We start from the raw sequence: 20,094 nt of genomic DNA, 5'->3' as shown, positions 1-20,094 counted from the left end.
GGCATCGACCTAGGCACGGAAAATGACAATGGCAAACCCAAATCTGCAAAGTCCTCCTTACTAACATCTGGGGGTTTGTACCAAAGTTGGGAGAGCTGTGTCACAGACTAGTCAAGCAACAGCCTGACATAATCATACTCACCTTACCGACAATGTCCCAGACACTACCATCACCATCCCCAGGTATGTCCTGTCCCACCGGCAGGACAGACCCAGCAGAGGTGGCAGCACAGTAGTATACAGTCAGCAGGGAGTTGCCCTGGGAGTCCTCCTCATTGACTCCTGCCCCCGTGAAGTCTCATGGCATCAGGTCAAACATGGGCAAGGAAACCTCCTGCTGATTACCACCTACTGCCCCCCCCTCCACCCCGCTTCACCTGATAAATCAGTACTCCTCTATGTTGAACAGCACTTGGAGGAAGTACTGAGGGTGGCAAGGGTGCAGATTGTACTCTGGGTGGGAGACTTCAATGTCCATCACCAAGAGTGGCTTGGTAGCACCACTACTGACCAAGCTGGTTGGGTCCTAAAGGATATAGCTGCTAGCCTGGGCCTGCGGCAGGTGGTGAGGGAACCAACAAAAGGGAAAAACATACTTGACCTTGTCCTCACCAATCTGTCTGCCTCAGATGCATCTGTCCATGACAATATTGGCAGGAGTGACCTCCACACAGTCCTTGTGGAGACGAAGTCCCGTCTTCACATTGAGGATACCCTCTATTGTGTTGTGTGGCACTACCACTGTGCTAAATGGGATAGATTTCAAACAGATCTAGCAATGTAAAACTGGGCATCTATGAGGTGCTGTGGGCCATCAGCAGAACTGTACTCAACCAAATCTGTAACCTCATGGCCTGGCATATCCCCCACTCTACCATTACCATCAAGCCGGGGGATCAACTCTGGTTCAATGAAGACTGCAGGTGCAGCACTAGGCCTACCTCAAAATGAGGCATTAACCTGGTGAAGCTACAACCCAGGATTACTTGCATGCCAAACTGCGTAAGCAGCATGCGATAGACAGAGCTAAGCGATCCCATAACCAACAGATCAGATCTAAGCTTACCACCTACTGCACCCCACCTCCACCCCGCTTCACCTGATAAATCAGTACTCCTCTATGTTGAACAGCACTTGGAGGAAGCACTGAGGGTGGCAAGGGTGCAGATTGCACTCTGGTCCTGCCACATCCAGCCGTGAATGGTGGTGGACATTAAACAACTAACTGGAAGAGGTGGCTCCACAAATATCCCCATTCTCAACGATGGGGAATTCCAGCACATCAGTGCAAAAGATATGGATAAAGCATTTGCAACAATCTTCAGCCAGAAGTGCCGAGCAGAAGATCCATCTCAGCTCCCCCTGAAGTCCCCAGCATCACAGATGCCAGACTTCAGCTAATTTGATTTACTCCGCGTGATCAAGAAATGACTGAAGGCACTGAATACTGCAAACGCTATGGGCTCTGACATCATTCTAGCAAGACCTGTACTCCAGAATTTGCCGTGTCCCGAGCCAAGCTAATCCAGTACAGCTACAACACTAGCATCTACCCGGCAATGCAGAAAATTGCCCAGGAATGTCCTGTACTCAAAAAGCAGGACAAATCCAACCCAGTTTACTCCCAATCATCAGTAAAGTGATGGAAAGTGTCATCAACAGTACCATGGCATTTGCTTAGCAATAACCTGCTCAATGACGCTCAGTTTGGGTCTCGCCAGGGCCACTCAGCTCCTGACCTCATTACAGCCTTGGTCCAAACATGGACAAAAGAGCTGAACTCAAGAGGTGTGAAGAGAGTGACTGCCCTTGACATCAAGGCAGCATTTGACCTAGTACAGCATCAAGGAACCCTAGCAAAACTAGAGTCAATGGGAATCAGGGGAAAACTCTACTGGTTGGTATCATATCTACTGCAAAGGAAGATGGTTGTAGTTGGAGGTTAATCATCTCAGCTCCAGGACATCACTGTAGGAGTTCCTCAGGGTAGTGTCCTATGCCCAACCACTTTCAACTGCTTCATCAATAACCTTCCTTCAATCATAAGGTCAGAATTGGGAATGTTTGCTGATGATTGCACAATGTTCAGCACCATTCATGACTCCTCAGATACTGAAACAGTCCGTGTAGAAATGTATCAAAATCTGGACAATATCCAGGCTTGGGCTGATAAGTGGCAAGTAACATTCGTGCCATATAAGTGCCAGGCAATGACAATTTCCAACAAGAGAAAACCTAACCATCTCCCCTTGACATTCAATGGCATTACCATCGCTGAATCCCCCACTATCAACATCCTGGGGGTTACCATTAACCAGAAACTTAACTGGAATAGCCATATAAATACCATGGCTACAAGAGCATGTCAGAGGCTAGGAATCCTGCGGCGAGTAACTCACCTCCTGACTCCCCAAAGCCTGGCCATTATCTACAAGGCACAAGTCAAGAGTGTGATGGAATACTCTCCACTTGCCTGGATGGGTGCAGCTCCAACAACACCAAAAAAACCTAATTAACCTATATTTATAGCCCTTTGCAAGCTTACTTTCCCACTTAGCTTTGTATCATCAGCAAACATGGATACATTACATTCAGTCCCTTCACATAAGTCAGTAATATAGATCATAAGTAGCTGAAGCCCCAGCACTGATCCTTGCAGCACCCCCTAGTAACAACCTACCAACTTAAAAAATGACTAGTATATTCATACTCTCCATGATCTGTCCTTTAATTAATCATTTATACATGCTAATATAATACCCCCAACTTTCAAGAGCTTTTATCTCGTCTAACAAACTTTTGTGTGACACCTTACCGAGTGCCCTTTTAAAAATTCCGTTTTATCTACTGTCCTAGTTACATCCTCAAAGAACTCTACTAGATTTGTCAAAAATGATTTCCCTTTCATAAAATCATGCTGCCTGTTCTTTATCACATTATGATTTTCTAATAATGGATTCTAGTATCTACGATCAATATCAAGCTACCTGGCCTAGAGCTCCCTGTTTTCTCTCTCTCTCCTTTCTTGCATAGCAATGTTACATTTGCTACTTTCCGATCCATTGGAACCGTTCCAGCATCTAGGGAATTTTGGAAGATCACAACCCAGGCATCCTCTACCTTTTAGAACACTAGGATGTAAGTCATCAGGTCTAGGGGATTCTCTTCCCCACTATTTCTGTTATGATTTTGAGTCTACTGTGTGAAGACAGATACAAAATATTTGTTGAATGTCTCTGTCATTTCCTTATTCCCATTATATTTTCTCCCATCTCAGCCTCTGAGGGACCCACATTTACTTTCACTACTCTCTTCCTCATTACATACTTGTAGAAGCTCTTACAATCTTTCTTTTTTATATTCCTGACTAGTTTACTCTCATGCTATATTTTCTCCCTCTTTAACAATTTTTTGGTCACCTTTTGCTAGTTGCTAAAACTCTCCCAATCCTCAGGTTTACCTCTTTTCGTGGCAACATTATAAACCTCTTCTTTTAATCTAATTCTATCGTTAACCTCTTTAGTTAGCTGCACACGGATATCTTTTCAGGTGAAGTTTTTTTATTTCTCATTGGAATATATATTTGTTGAAAATTATGAAATATTTCTTTAAGTCCTCATCATTGCTAATTTCTTTTATTTTAATTCCCCAATTTATCTTAACCAACTCACCCCTTAAGTTTAAGACTCTAGTTTCGAACTTACGTATGTCACTCCCAAACTCAATGGGAAATTCTATCATATTATGATCACTCTTTGCCAGAGGATCCCTTACTCTGAGATTATAAATTAACCCTGTCTCATTACATAAGACAAGATCTAAAATAAAATGTTCCATGGTTGGTTCTGTGTTATAATATTCAAGGAAACTGTCCCAAACGAAGCTCCAGCATTTATTTTTAAGGGAATAGAATTGAAAACTAGAGAAGTTATGCTAAACTTGTATCGAACCTTGGGTAGGCCACACTAGAGTCCATGTGCAATTCTGCTTGCCATATTGTCAAAAGGATATAGATGCACTTGAAAGGTTGTAAAAAAAGATATACTAGAATGATGCCAGAACTGCAAGGTTATACCTATTAGGAAAGGATGAACAGGCTTGAAAAGAGAAGGCTGAGGGTGACCTAATACATCTTTAAACTTATGAAAGGCTTTGACAGAATAGACACAGAAGATGTGTTTCCACTTGAAATGGAGGCCATCAATATAAGATAGTCACCAAGAAATCCAGAAGGGAAGTCAGAAGAAACTTGTTTACCCAGTGAGTGGTGAGAATGTGGAACTCACTACCACAAGGAAGTTGAGGCGAAGAGTATAGATGTGTTTGAAGGGAAGCTAGATAAGCGTACAAAAGAGAAGGGAATAGAATGTTATGCTGATAGAGTTAGATGCAGAAGATTGGGAGGAGACTCAAGAGGATCATAAACGTGAACATGGACTGTTTGGGCTGAACAACCTGTTTCTATGCTGTATATTCTAAGGAATTCTGTGTAATATTGCAAACAGCAATTTGAATGCCATTTTGTGCGTTTTTTTTACATACCATACATAGACTGAGAAGATTATTCACGATAGGTTTCTCTGCAAGGGTTATCTTTATTAGCCCCGATACCAGCTTGTTACTGTTGTAGTGTAGGTGCCCTTCTATCACATGCCATATACCTTCACAGGTTTGCTTATAACCTCTTCGATTGGAACCATGTTTTGTACCTATCACCATTTTTCTACAATCTCTGCCTCTCTATATTACTTGATCCCCAGTGTGACCAGCTTCTCAACACGTACCTTCCTCATTGTCTTCACATTGTCTGAATGCCAGCATGTCACCTTCCATCTTGGGGCTTTTTCTGTCCTGATGCCTTAGCTTCTCATTACTTTGCCTTCCTATCCAGTTTCATTTCACTGAATGATAGTTTTGAGGATATTATCAAACTAAAATATCTGTCACTCGCACTCATCAAATGAAGCTTCATTGAACCACCAATGAAACACATCTGAACAATCAGCGAAACAAGCCTTTTAATTTCATTGCATTGAAAAGAATAGTCTCTGAGGAGTTAACAAGCTTTTGTTCCATGACAACAGCAATAAGGGTGATGGATTTATAACCATATCACACTTACTCTGTTTCAAATGCAAGCCAGAAATAGAATGGTACACATCAATAGCTTATTTCATTTTATTTAGTACTGTGTTGCATTTCGCTCAGCTCTCAACGTGTTTTATTGACAGTGGTGTATTTTCAACATTTCTGTAACACATCAATCCTAGTCTTGTAGAACATTTAAGTCAAAATAAATGTAAAAGTTTTTACTAGAATAGGTGGAGATGCCCACCCTTTCATTTGCATTGAAGGTCATTTCGCAATTTCTTGTGACTGACAAATCCAAAGTATAATTTAAATCTGAAGCTTTATTTTAGGTACCCTTATATTTGTGCTGTGGATAAGAGTCCTGCATTTCTAGGGAAATTTCAACATTCAGCAATTCTAGCTCCAGCGACCCGGGTTCAATTCTGGGTACTGCCTGTGTGGAGTTTGCAAGTTCTCCCTGTGTCTGCGTGGGTTTCCTCTGGGTGCTCCGGTTTCCTCCCACATGCCAAAGACTTGCTGGTTGATAGGTTAATTGGCCATTATAAATTGCCCCTAGTATAGGTAGGTGGTAGGGAAATATAGGGACAGGTGGGGACAGGTAGGAATATGGAATTAGTGTAGGATTAGTATAAATGGGTGGTTGATGGTCGGCACAGACTCGGTGGGCCGAAGGGCCTGTTTCAGTGCTGTATCTCTAAACTAAACTAAATTCATTGAAAATAATTTAGAAGCAAACTGAGATACCTGTAGAGTTGAAATTAACATTATAAAAATATGTAATGAAAACAAAAAAATCGAATAAGGTGCAGTGAGTCAGTGCCTATAAACAGAAAAAGATGGTACACTTTTGGGTTTTCATGCTGGATATCAAAAAAAACTTGCATCCATGACCTCAAACATCCCAAACAGCGAAGCCCACAAACAGCAGGGAGATAAATGAGCAGATTATCATTTTTTTTTGTGATGTTGTTTGAGGGATAAATATTGCTCAGGACACCAAAACAACTCCTTTGATTTTCTTTGATTAGTACCACTGTGCTTTTATATCCACCTTGACAGAGTTATATTATCAATGTCGCTTGAATCCAGAGTCTGTGCAACCTTATGCCACACTGAGATGGACTAAGGCTGTGGAGGAAGGAGTCTCACTCTGCTTTGCTTTGGTCTTCACATCATATATCATTGATGGGGAGGTGGTGGCGTAATGGTATTGTCACTGGACTAGAAACCCAGAGACCCAGGGTATTGCTCTGGGGACATGGGTTCAAATCCCACCACAGCAGAAGGTGGAATTTGAATTTAATTAATAAATCTGGAATTAAAAGCTAGTCTAATGATGGCCATGAAACCATTGTCAATTGTTGTAAAAACCCTTCTGGTTCACTAATGTCCTTGAGGGAAGGAAATCTGCTGTCCTTACCTGATCTGGCCTACATGTGACTCCAGACCCACAGCAATGTGGTTGACTCTTACATGCCCGCTGAAATGGCCCACTCAGTTAGGGCAATTAGGGATGGGCAATAAATGCTGGCCTGGCCAGTGACGTCCACACCCCATGAATGAATAAAAAAATACATCCAATCTGCAATTCAAGTTCTGCATCCATGCAAAGCAGTTTCAGCTTCAAACTGATGCTAAACTTTGTGAAGGCATTAATTCCAAAAATCCAGTCAAAGCCATGACGAATAAAGAAAATACTAGAATGGTGTGCAATTTGAGTGACACATGTTACAGTGTATCCTGATTTAAAGAGTACCTAGACAATTGTCTACAGTGACTGCTTAAACAAATTTCTGCTCATGAATCAATAGATCAGACTTCAATTTGTCTATAAACAGGACTGAACTATAGAATTATAGCATCTCACAATCATACAGTCCAGATGATCACTGCATATAGGCAGGATTGTTCTATGAATCTGGCATATGCTGATAATAAAGTATTCACTTTATAGCTACAGTAAATAACAAAAGCTGCATTTAGTCTAATTTTTTTTATACAAAATTGATTTTATTGGAAAAGAATTTGTACAAAATTAATGCTCTTTTATAAGCATCAAAGCTGCTTTTTAAATTTCAAAAAAGTACAAGCCATTTACTAATGATTTTGTCTTCAAATTTACACTATACATACACAAATTGAAATATATAAAAGAGTTTTTGTATACAAAAATTTATATATATTTCCAATGAATTTACACTTAATATAGACTGAATGCTTAAAAATAACATCTGATGTATTGTAACTTATTACCACTCAGACCCCAAGCAATGAATCGATTACTGCCTATATATTGCAAATATAAAAGACATTGCCACAATTAACCATTTGATTGTATATTCAATGTTTCAGTCATAAGAATACAGTCTATTTGCATTAACCCAAGCAAAGATAAGTGCAGAAAATAATCAGTTTGCCTAATTGTTGGCTTAAATGATTGGTGCATAATTAGAGCTGCCCACAAGCACAAAAAATAGGCTATTTACTCAGTGTAGCAAAGAAAAAAGTATAAAATGATACTCAAGCAGTAAAGATGAGTGAGAAGGATTTCACAAAGCAACATTGTTCGGTGGATTCTAAAGTGTTCCAAGCTGTGCGTTAGTGTTAAGTAAATCTGCTAACTATGCTGATCCTGTAGGGAGTTTTCCTGTTAAATTTGGTCAATGGGTGTTTCAAACATTCCAATACTTCTCAGTAAGTTTCAAAAGTGACGTTCAATGACTGCTGGTTATACAAAAAAAAATTAAACAGAAGCTCAGGATCATTGCATGCACTCTTCAACACTAAGACACAAATTTTGCCATGGTGTCAATTGACTGTTAAATCATTTATTTCATTTGAATCCATCTAATGACTATTTTGAAGGTGTGACACTTCATGGTAATTCTCCAAATGTTTCAAAACATGGCAAAATAATGAAGCATCATGCTCCTACTTTGGTTCATGCATGTTCAGATCTAAGCAGTTAACTCTAGCTATTAATAAGTCTAAACCTGGACAGTGCTCAGGGTTACATGACACAAACAACATTTAAAAAAAAAAAAATGCAGTTAAATGAGAAATCACAAGATGAAAATTAACCTAAACCTACTGGATCACACATCTTGCATAATCACAAATTGCTGGCACTGAATGAATTCAAACTGTGCAGCATTAATAAGAAAAAGATATGCAGAATAAACAGGAAAGTTCAAATTACTTGAATAGTGTGTATACTAGGTGGGATTATAATGGTCGAAGAGTACAGAAAGAGCACTTAAGCATAACTGGATTTTCTTCAATACAAGTGGCAAATGCTGGAAATCTGTAGCAGATTGACCATCATCTGAAAGAGGTTAATGTTCTGGCTGGGAAGCCTCATCAGAACAGGTTACATGGAGGAGTCCCATCCAGAAAAGTAACTTGCCAGACCACCCCATTGTGACATTTCTAGCACTTTATGTTCTTATTTCAGATTTCTAGCAATTGCAGTTTTTCTGCCTATCTCTGAAATGTAATGTGATTATTTGAATTACACAGACTTAGACATAATTTGTAGCACAGAAACAAGCCATTTGGCCCAGCTGTTCTATGGAGGTGTTTAATGCTTCACATAAGCCTTCTCCCACCCCTCTCATCTAACCATATCAGCATATTCTCCTATTCCTTTCTCTCTTGTGTGTTTATTTAGCTACTCCTTAAGTGCATAAATGCTATTTGCTTCCACTACCTCGTGTGGTAGCACATTCCATATTCTTACCACTCCTTAGAACATAGGAACATGGGACTAGTAGTAGGCCATTCAGCCCATCGATTCTGTCCTGCCATTCAATAGGATCATGGCTGATCGTCCATTTCAATGCCTTTTCCCCACACTATCCCCATATTCCTTTATGTCATAGGTATTTAGAAATCTATCAAGCTCTACTTTAAACATACTCAATGACTGAGCTTCTACAGATAGAGAATTTCAAAGATTCATAACCCTCTGAGTAAAGAAATTTCTCCTCATCTCCGTCCTAAATGGCTTTCCCCTTATTTTGAAAAACTCTCCCTGATTCTAGACTCCCCAACAAGGGGGAGCATCTTAGCTGCATCTCCCCTGTTTATCCCTTTAAGTATTTTGTAGGTTTCAATGAGATCACCTCTCATTCTTTGAAACTCTCGAGAATACAGGCCCGGTTTCCCCAATCTCTCTTCATAGGACTGTCCCGCCATCCTGGGAACAAGTCCCTTGGGTAAAAAAGTTTCTCCTGAATTATGTATTGGATTTATTATTGATATCTTATACATATGATTCCCATGTTTTAGTCTTCCCTATAAGTGGAAACATCTTCTCTACGCCTATCCTATCAGCCCTTTTCATAATGTAAAAGACGGTCATCCCCCAATCCCACAACTCCCTGCCTTCTCTTTTTCTAGGGAAAAGAGCCCCAGGTTGTTCAGGTCTTTCCTCATAGGTATAACCTGATAGTTCTGGTATCCTGATGATCTTTTACACATTCTTCAGTGCCTTTTTATAATATGGGATTGGATTTACTGCACCCCCCAGAGATGGGCTAGGAGGTGGGAGACCCACAGAATTGCGATGGGAGGTGGGGGGCAGAGGGCCTGTCACCTTCCCATCACACCATGATTAAGTTGGGGGTAGGAAAGGCCAAAGTCAGCCTTCGTGCCCAGAGTCCAATTGAGACCCTTGAGTGGCCAATTAGTCACCACTTAAGGGCTTCTTCCTGCCCCCGCTAGAATTAAACCAGCAATGGGGGTGGGGGGGGTCTCCCCCACAAAGGGAGGTCGCTCAATGAAATGAGGTGACCTCCCTTGGTGGGCTTGGTGGGCGGGGGGTAGGGTCTCCTCCGTAGACAATCTGTGACCCACAGTGGGCCCTCAGTGAGAAAGGCTGCCCATCTGGTAACATCTAGCATCCTCATTGCCCACTCTCCCTCCCCCCACCATTGCTGGGGCCTGCCAGACTGGCCCCGATGACCTCGCCTTATTTACCTCTGCTACAGGTGTCCAGCACTGGGCCTGCTCCCAGGCTTCCTGTAGTACCAGCACCGGCCACCGCTCTCGGTGGTGCTGCCGATACTACTGAGCCGTCTGGCCCTCTGATTGGAGGTGGGATCCTGTCTTTAAAGGGATGGGGACCTTGGTGCGAGTCATTTAAGTGCTTGAGAGTGTCATTGAATCACACGTGACAGGCTATGAAAGGCCGAGGCAGCGTGCACTTCCCCTTTCGGGCCGGTGCCAGGAGCCCCGCTGGTGGGACTAAATTCAGCTCATGGAGACCAGAAGATATCTGTTTATAGCAGAAGATATTTATCAGTCTACAACTGGAGCTATAATTTAGCTATAATTTTATATTTATTCATGTTAATATAGAAATCTTTTATACTTTAAATTAATTTGACTTATGTTCTGCTCAATGCAGCTTTTCAAATTTGATTTTAATGGGCATTTTGCATGGTGCTATTATTCTTGGAAACTCCTTTCAACCACATGCAATTCCTTTCTAAAACCTAGCTTTCCATTGCATTGCAATTTTATTGTGTGAGACGATCTACTGGAGGTGGTCTCACATATCTTGGCATAATGCGGTCTGCAGTCAGTTTCCGAATCTGTACCAGAAATTTCCTCATGGGTTCTCCAGATTTGAGTGGAAACCCTGGATGGACATGCAAATGGGGTTGTTGCCCAATGTTCCCCTGTAGTTACGGCAGTCAATCAATAAAACCACTAGGTGAATTCCTGGTGGAGATGTCTAAATTATACTTCTGGTCTGGTATCAATGTGCATCCAAAACTGCTTCACATTGACAAAAAGCCAGTAATATAACTGACAACACAACTCACAGCATAACAAACTTTATTTAATTTTTTTTCAAAAGTTACATAGGAATAAGAATAAGTCATTTGGCCTCTCAAGCCTTTTCCGCTATTCAGTTTGTTCATGGCTGATCCATAATTCAACTCTATTTCCCCTCCTTTGATCTGCATTCCTGATAATCTCACCTAACTAAAATTTATCAATCCCAGTCTTAAGAAATTTCAATTTACTCAATGTCCATGACCCCTTAAAGAGAATTTCAACTACCTTTGTGTGAAAAATTGATTTTTGATTTTGCTCCTAAATGGCCGAGTTCTAATTTTAAGCTTGTGCCTCCTTGTTCTGGATTACCCCACCAGAGGAATCTATCCTATCAAATCGTTTTATCATGTTAAACTCATTGATTATATCAGCTCGCAACCTTCTAAACTCGGGGAAATGTAAGCCAAATGTATACAAGCTGTCCTCACAATATATCCTTTCAGCCATGGTATCATTTTTGTGAATCTGTGCTGTACCATCGCCAAAGCCATTATCTCCTTCCTGAGGTGAGGTATCCAGAACCGAATGGATACTCCAGATGGGGTCTGGTCAATACTCTGTACAACTGAAGCATTCCTTCCTTCCCTTTGTATTCCAGCTGCTTGTGATAAAGGACAATATCTATTCATCTTTTTGATTACTTTTGCTATCTGTGTACTAGCTTCTATTGATTCAAATCCCTTTCCTTCTTCACAGTTCCTAGTCTCCTAGCATTTATAAAATATCAAACCCATTGCATTGTACTGCAATGTAAAAATGCTGTTGAAATAAAATCAATAAAATTGTATCCCAGCTAACCAATGAATTTGAGAAGAATTTTTACCAGTGTTCACTTGAGTATAATTTATCTGAGGTCTTTCTCTAGCCATTGTAACTTGTTCAACATCTCTTTGGCCATGAGATCACTCCATATAAAGGTTAGCCTAACATTTAACATATTCACATAAAACTCCTTGACCCACTAATGTAGCACTGCTGTTAAGATGTCAGACCAAGAAATTTCATAATATGAAGATATACACTCATCTTCAGACAACGAAACTTCAAATTTCTCATGACTAGGTTCATCTAGTTAATAATTGAAAATTAAAAACAATGCTTTTGTTTAAAAATTGGGGCAGTAACTTCCATTGGGTATGTTTAACATGCTTGGAAAGCAGTATACCTTATAGCATTTACCAGTGGTAAAAAAGGATCTGCACTAATATATTACTTCACTTTTATTATTAAAGCCAACTTAACTACAGTTTTTTCATTAGCTGAAAGATGAAAATGCAATAATCATTTCCTGTGCTTTGATAATAATACAAACTGGGCCCAGCAACATTAAAAAAAAGTAAATAAATAAATAGGTATGGCATGAAATAGCACAAAAAAATCAGAAAGAACTTGTACCAATCTGAAAATGTGGCAGATTGACCCAGAGAATGTAAGGATATACACATCATTGTAGAACTTCGGGGAAAATGAATAAAGATTTGACTACCTTCAATGCTCTCTTTGCTATTTCAGTGGATATATTAACCCATCTAATGCCTCTGCTAAACCAGCGAGCAGAAAAAATTCAAACATGCTAAATATTTATATGCTGGTATCTCACAGCATATTTTAGGAGCATATATTTACTGACAAGTGTTAAGAAAGCACTTGTCGGTAACCATTTATTATTTTCTAGAGAAGACTGACTTAAACATCATCTGTCCATCATCAATCCATGTCTGTTCTGAAAATATCCTCTGTAGAAGTGAAATATACACCCTTGCTCTTTCATTGTGTCAAAAATGACAACAATGTGCATTTACGTAATGCTTTCATTGTTAAAAGATACTCAAAAGTGCTTGGGAAAATTTATACTGGGCGAAAGAAAGGATAGGAGAGATGACCAAAAACATGGTCAAACAGATGGAAAAGGAAGAGAGGGAGAGATGGATTGGATTGGTTTGCAGAAGGATTTCCAGAGTGTCATGGCCCAGTTGACTTAAAGTATGACTGCTAATGGTGGGCTGAAGGGATGGGGAGGATGCACAAGAGGCCAGTGTCAAAGGAATTGAGTTTGGTGAAGGAGAGGTTGTAGGGCTGGAAGATTTACAAAGATAAGGAAGGCTGAAGTCCTGAAGGCATTTAAACAGAATGAAATGATTTTTATATTCATGCCCATGTGGGGATTGAAAACTAACGTAGCCCAGGAAGGACAGGTATGATTTGATGCAGGATAGTATATGGAGGGCAGAGTTGTAGTTGAGCTGAAGTTTTCAGAGGATGGAATGTGAAAATGAGGCCAGTCAGGAAAGCATTGAAAAAATCAAGGCTGGAAATAACAAAGGCATAAATGAGATTTTTATGGCAGTTGAGCTGAGGTGAGGGTGGAGGTGGATGATATTACTTCGATGAAAGTAGGCAATCTTTGTGATGGGGAGGATATGCGGTTGGAAACTCAGATTGGGGGTTAAACAGTCTGAGAGTGGCCAGGCAGGGAAATGGAGTCAGTGATAAGGGCCAAAGATAATGGCCTGAATTCTACGAGCGCACCGCCAATTGCGGTGGTGCACTTTGAAGCTGGTGGTCTGCCCAGCTGGATCGCCCGTCGCTGAGTCCCCATGATATTACGCGCAAGGGCTCAGTTAAATGGAGGGGGTGGAATGGCTGCCCCCATGATGTAGAGGGGGCGGCCGCTCCGTCCCTGGCAATGGTGTCTGGCGCCATTTTTAAAAGGCTTCAAGCCCTGACAGATGATTTAAATTTTCAAAGAGACCATCAAATTTTATTTAAGTAAAAACAGTTACTTTGACATCAAAGCCCCTTTTCAACACCCCCCGGATGATCAAACAATATATTTATTTCCCGGTCCCCCACACAAAAACATTTTTGACGGTCCTAACCTTTCACTCCCAAACTTTCTAATCTTTGTCCTCAACCTCATTCCCACCATCCCCTCAGCCAATTGAAACAGTTTTCTCTGCTCCTCCCTCTTCCCCCCACCCGAGAATTGTAGTTGCTCAGATCTAGGCATTGGAGGAGAATGGTGTATAAGACTAAAGAGTATTTGAAGACAAGATGAAATAATGCACTGCAATCACAGTGAATGCTATTCGTGACATTCGTTGTAGATATTTCACTGTTATTGGAGGGGGTGAACACTGACTGGAGACATTCAGATTGGGAGTTGTGGAGGAGATGGGCATGGATCTGTGAGGTGACAACACATTCAAGTCCTTTGGAGAACAAAGGGAAGTTAAATGGGATCATAGTTCACAAGGACAGAGAGGTCCATTCTGATGATAAATCTTATCAGATTTGCTACTTTTGACTGTGGTACTAAGGTTTTTTTCTGATTTCAATCTTGCATGGATAATATATTTCTCCTACTTGCTCACTGACTTAGTAATCAGCAGATTTCTCAAAATAATTAAGTCCCAGATGAATCTTCTCCTATGATCTATTAGTACTGTCAATATTTTGAAAATCTGTATTCTCAAGAATATTAACTGCCTGAGATAATTTTTATTTGTAAATCTATCACAATGAAATAAACAAGGAAGGATTAGATGACAAAATATTGTTCCTAATCGTCGAATAAAGTTAGAATGTAGAAGCTGAATTTCTCCACATGGTTTAGCCAAATTGGCGAAGGATTGTGTTTCTGAACAAGCTATTAACATTTAATTAATTTTAAATATATGTGCTGAAAACAATTGGAATAGTATAATTATCTTTTAATGTTCAGTCCAGCCTGACTGAAAAACACCTCTCCCTGCTGGTTTTAAGGATGTTAATTAAAATGCTTGGACATTTTCTAAAAAGGCTTAGTTAGTGTAGAACTGCCTAGAAGCTTGTACTAATCTTCAATCTCACTCAGAGGTCACTAAACCTGCTGATGTGCAAAATAGAAATGGCACATTGATTCATTATGGGTGCGCTTCCAGTATTGGTGTTAAGGTATAGAGTAATGGAAACATTATTCTACAGAAGCTGTGCTAAGCCTAATCTTAGAGTGCAAACAGTGGCTTCAACAAGCAGAAAAGTGTTCCGGGTTGCAGCACCAGGATTCATTTGGACGAACACAAGAAACTCCCTGTGGATCATGTAGCTCTGGGTTGTCCAAACGCTTTGCATGGGGGGGGCCACATGACAATTTTTGTCTTATAGAGAGGACGGTGAGACAATTTTGGAAAGATAAAGGCATTAAAAATTTATTTTACTATTAATCAAAACAACAATCAAATGTACAAATGTGCATTCTTGTGAAGGAGTTTTAAAAGAGATTAATTTATTGACTTACTTTCTCATCACTATGTTGGACACTGATATAGTGAGATACCTGGCATTCTTTTTGCTTGCACAAGTAGTCAATGTTTGCCTGCACACTTGTAGTGATGCGGAGTATTATGGATGGATGTCCATTTGTCAGGAGTGATCTTGATCACTTTCTCTTCCTCTCTTGGTCTCTGTCTGTCTGTCTGTCACTCTCCCTGTGTACCCTCTCTCTGTGTTGTTTGCCCCTCTCTGTGTTGTTTCCAGCCACTGTCTCATCCTCGCTCTCTGTGTGCGCCCCCCCCCCCCTTTCTCTGTCTGTCCCCTTTTTTTCTCTCTGCCCCCCCTCTTTCTTGTTGTCCCTCTCTTCTCTCCCTCTCTCTTTCTCTCTGTCCCTCTCTCTCTGTCCTTTTCTCCTCTCTCTCTTTCTCTGTCCTCCCCTCTCTGTTCATTTCTCTCTCTGTCCCTCTCTCTCTCGGATCCCTCGCTCTGTCTCCCTCTCTCGCTGCCCCTCTCTCTCTCTCTGCTGCCCCCTCTCTCTGTCTGTCCCTCTCTCTCTGTCCCTCTATCTCACTCTCTCTCTCTCTGACAGTTGCAAAGAACAGGAATGCTCAGCACAGCAGCTTTGTGGTTGGTCAGTTTTTGTAAAAAAAACAGTCAGTTTCACAGCTGACAGTTGCTGACATTTGGAACAGCAGTTTCTTAACCAGGGACAGATTCAGGGTTTTCTGGCAGGCTTTTAACAAAAAGTCAGAACCCGACGGAAAACCCCGAATTTGTCTGAAATTCAGAAACTGCTGTTCCCGATGTCAGTAAATGTTAGCTGTGAAACTGACAGCGTGATGTTTTAAAAAGCCGGTATGAAAGAAGAAGACAATGGAAATTTCTCATCTCTGAATTATATATACGCAGGCCAGATGGAAACCTTTGGTGGGCCGGATCCTGGTCTGTGGGCCGTATACTGCACAACCCTGATCTAGCTTATTTAACCATCAAACCTATAGAAGTATTCTCTTCTGTAAAAATGTAGCTTTTCACTTCTTTAGAATTGTTCTTATGTTTCTTATGGGAATTTCAAAGGAACCCCACTATGCAGATCTTCAATTTTGCATTGTGGAGTTATAGCATTTGGGAACTTGTGTGAAAGAATCCATAATATTGACCCGGATTTTGCTGAAATAATAATAGTGAGGCTATCATTGCTTATTGTTATAACAGGGTAACTTCTGCCATCCGCACAGGTCTAAATAAATGTTGAAATCTGGAAACTGTTGTTAGTTACCCTGTCCCTCCCGAAGGTGCGCTGCTGTGGTCTTTGCCGATAGACTTGTCATTACAATGGTGCGGACTTGAAATAATTACCCACAAGTTCTGCACTAAAGACAGATAGATAAGATAGGGCTGGTGCGTTCAGGAGTTTTCTTAATGGCATACTCTGAAAAATTAATTTTACAAATGTGGAGTCTCATTCCCTCAGAAGAAAATTAATGTTGCAAATTTTTATAAAAATAAAAATTAATAGATTTTTTAGTTTTTCTTTTTTCATTTTTATTGCTTTCCTTAATTCAATTTGTATATCCCAATCTCTATTTTGTTTCCTGTACAATGATTTAAACGTTATCCACATTTCCAAATTTTTATTTCCTGGTTTGCAGTCTGCAGGTCTCGACGAGGATACTTCAATCTGATTGGTTGAAGGGCATTGCTGCTGTATGCCTTGCTCATAGATACCACAGTCCCCCCATAAAGGGGGCACTAGATCAGATGCCATATTAGTGGAAATTTCTGCTTGCAAGCCTGCAAAATGTCTGCATACATGAGGTCAACGGCGAAAGCCGTTCCTTCGCTGCTGTTAGGAAAATCATCAGGGCCAATTTCATTCAGGAATGTTAAAGCTCTAAGTCACCTGTATCAAGTGTTTCAAGCATCTGCATGATGTGTATATCTGTCCTTGCTGGTGTGAAAAAGCAATGATTTCTTTCTGATAACACTGAAAGCTGTCTACGACTCAAAATTGGATTCTGGGAGTACACTCTAGCTGATTACATGGAGGTATCTACAAGTTTCAGGTTTCCTTTTGCAGGAAATTTCTATCCAATTTGGTTTGGTTGATTGGCACCTTTCCAAATGCACATATTCTTGAAAAAGTGGAGCACATGCACAGTATAATAAAATAACTATTTGTGCATATAGAATTATCTTTAATATAATGGGTCCATCATGGATTTTGCCAGCAACAATACATGATGACAAAAGTATTTATATTGGTTGAATTCATTCCAGGGTCGGGCAAGTGGTTTGCAGACAATTTTCGTGTTGTTTTTGATGAGCTTTCTCTGATCCAGTATTAATCGTAAGATCTTGAATCCATGTCTGCCTACTTTGTGGTCAAATGATGGACATACATATAAATCTCTAGCAGTAAATCGGTGAATATCCATCTCACCTTCTGAATGCTCTACCTCACATGTCAATGCCCTTTATAAATATGAACTTTTAATTCAGCTCAGGATTCTCCAAATCTGAATTCAAATTCACACTGCATCTGATTATACTTTCTTAGCTTGGTAAATTGTCTAGTATTAAAAACATTATTATAAAGGCATTATTAAACTTCCCTGATCAGTTTGAGACTCCTGCATCTCATCATGCAACTGGTAAAGTTACATATTATGGGTCTGAAGATAATATTTTGAAAATTAAAAGTTTTGCTGTGCAATTTAAATTGCATATTAAATATCAAGGCTCTGACATGAGCTTGCTGCCATTAACCAATCAGAGTATTAGGAGCCATTGACTATCTTGAATATATAGTAATACAACAATGAATGCTTCTTATTGAGCATTATTAGTTAGAGGTTTCTGTGATGTTATCAGTAAAAATCAATTAAACACCAATAAGCAAGTTAACTATTAATCACAATAGCTCATGCATTTAATCATTATGGCCTGGTGTTTCCGCTTTGGACGCAATCAGCAATCTGGGTTCAAATTTGTGCTGGATTTGATTTATTGGATTCATAGGATTTTATTTTGCAAGTTTCTGCTCAAACTTATTTGCATATCACCAAAAGGGAAATTGTCCTTGAATCAGTGCAATTGGGCAGCGTTTTAGAACGTAATCATTAAAAAAAATATTTGCGTTTAAAAAAAAATTCTTGATATATTTAAGAGTGGTAACCTGGTGCAGTTTGATTAAAACAGCTGAAAATGAGGTTTGTCACAAAAAATAAGTATTTTTAATCAGAGTGCCTCGTCCACCAACTGTGAGTAAACCAATTTTAAATTACAGATAATTACTTAAAAAAACTATACAGTCATTTGCTAGTTAAATTGGTGTACAGTGCTGATTAAAAGCTAGTAAATTAAAAGAAATTTAAAAGCTTTTAAGAGTTGTCTATTAGTTTCCTTGTGCCTAAAAAAAGCTTAATTTTAAGACCCTCCTCCTCAAAGGCCCACAAACAGGCATAGTTAACAGAAACTTTCAATGGTGATTAATTCAATCAGGGATAAGGCCAATTTCTAGCACAATGTTTTTTAAGCCAGGATGAAAGATTGTGGAACCTCTACTTGCACTGAAGTAATTTGTGCTTAAAATTCTGCAATCCTCTGTGTCGGTTTGGGCGATGAACTACGCTGAAAAAAACTGTGCAACCTCGCAGAAACTCCAGGCCTATATTTTTGTTCATTTGAGGTCCTGCCTCAAAGAGCTGCTGGCCAATCAGCGGGCTGGCAGCTCTCAGTCCCAGCAGCACCACCAGAAGCATTGGCCACTGCTGGGGCTGCACCCAAACAGAAGTGTAAGAGAGACACAGGTCCCGAGATAAGGGTATGTATCTAGGGCCTTGCTGGGGACAATTGATTGGGCCCCGGCAAGGCAAGGCAAGGCAAGGCAGTGGTTGGTTGGGGGTGGGGAGGGGGGGTGGATTTAGTGCAGTGGGCGTGACTTGTGCTGTGGGGGGCCCTCTGTGAGGCACATGGCGCCCAATCAGGAGGGTCCCCCACCGCCCAGCCTGCAAGGAGGCCACCAGGTTTTACTGAGCGGCCTTCTGAGGTCTCAAGTCATCTGCCCGCCGCTGGTAATATACCAGTGGTGGCGAGAGGAGGTCCTTCAGTGGCAGGTAATTGGCTACTTAAGATCCTTAATTGGCTTGGGGGGGGGGGGGGGGTGCTGCAGGTCGCTTCTCGCCGCCACTGCTACTTGTAAAATTGCAGCAGGGGCAGGGAAGGCAATGGGAAAGGCACCCCCTCCCCCCACACCTCCAGCCCAATTCTGGCCATAATAAGTTGGGAATAATTTATTTCATGTCATTTGGAGGATCTTAGACTTACTAGTCTTTTTCAACAAGTTCACTGAGTGCAGACTCAAGCAGATTGGCTTCTGGCCTAGGAAAAACTTCCAATACTACAACCAGTAAAAGTGAAAGATCAGAACTGTCATGACTTTGACATATATGCACAGTCCTCATGCTTCCAAAAGTTTAAATCCCATCACAAGACAGAGTTCTCTCAATCTTTTACAGAGTCTGAGCATTTTTATAACTTTTAGGATTTAGACTACAATTTAATTTTTATTTTAGTAATATAAAAGAGGTTAGCTGGATCTTCCAATTTTGAATGCAATGGTTGATGTGTTTCTATTAAATTTCTATCTGTGCTGTTTTAATAACCTTTTGACTCGTTCCAAAAAAGGAGGAAAATTAATCCCATCACGTTCTGCTGAATTTGTCAGTCTCTGTTTTTCTCATTGAGACATGGCATCTACACGTTTCTTTGCTGCCATGCTGCATATTAAAGAGAACTTTATGACAAAATGTCAGGAAGAGTTTCTCCATGCAAGAATTAATCAACATTTGCAGCAGTATTCTTGTTAGGGCAGCAACGAAGAAAACCCTATTCAAGAGG

The sequence above is a fragment of the Heterodontus francisci genome, chromosome 3, assembly GCF_036365525.1.
Source record: "Heterodontus francisci isolate sHetFra1 chromosome 3, sHetFra1.hap1, whole genome shotgun sequence".
NCBI lineage: Eukaryota > Metazoa > Chordata > Chondrichthyes > Heterodontiformes > Heterodontidae > Heterodontus > Heterodontus francisci.
This window is presented reverse-complemented; position numbering follows the sequence as displayed.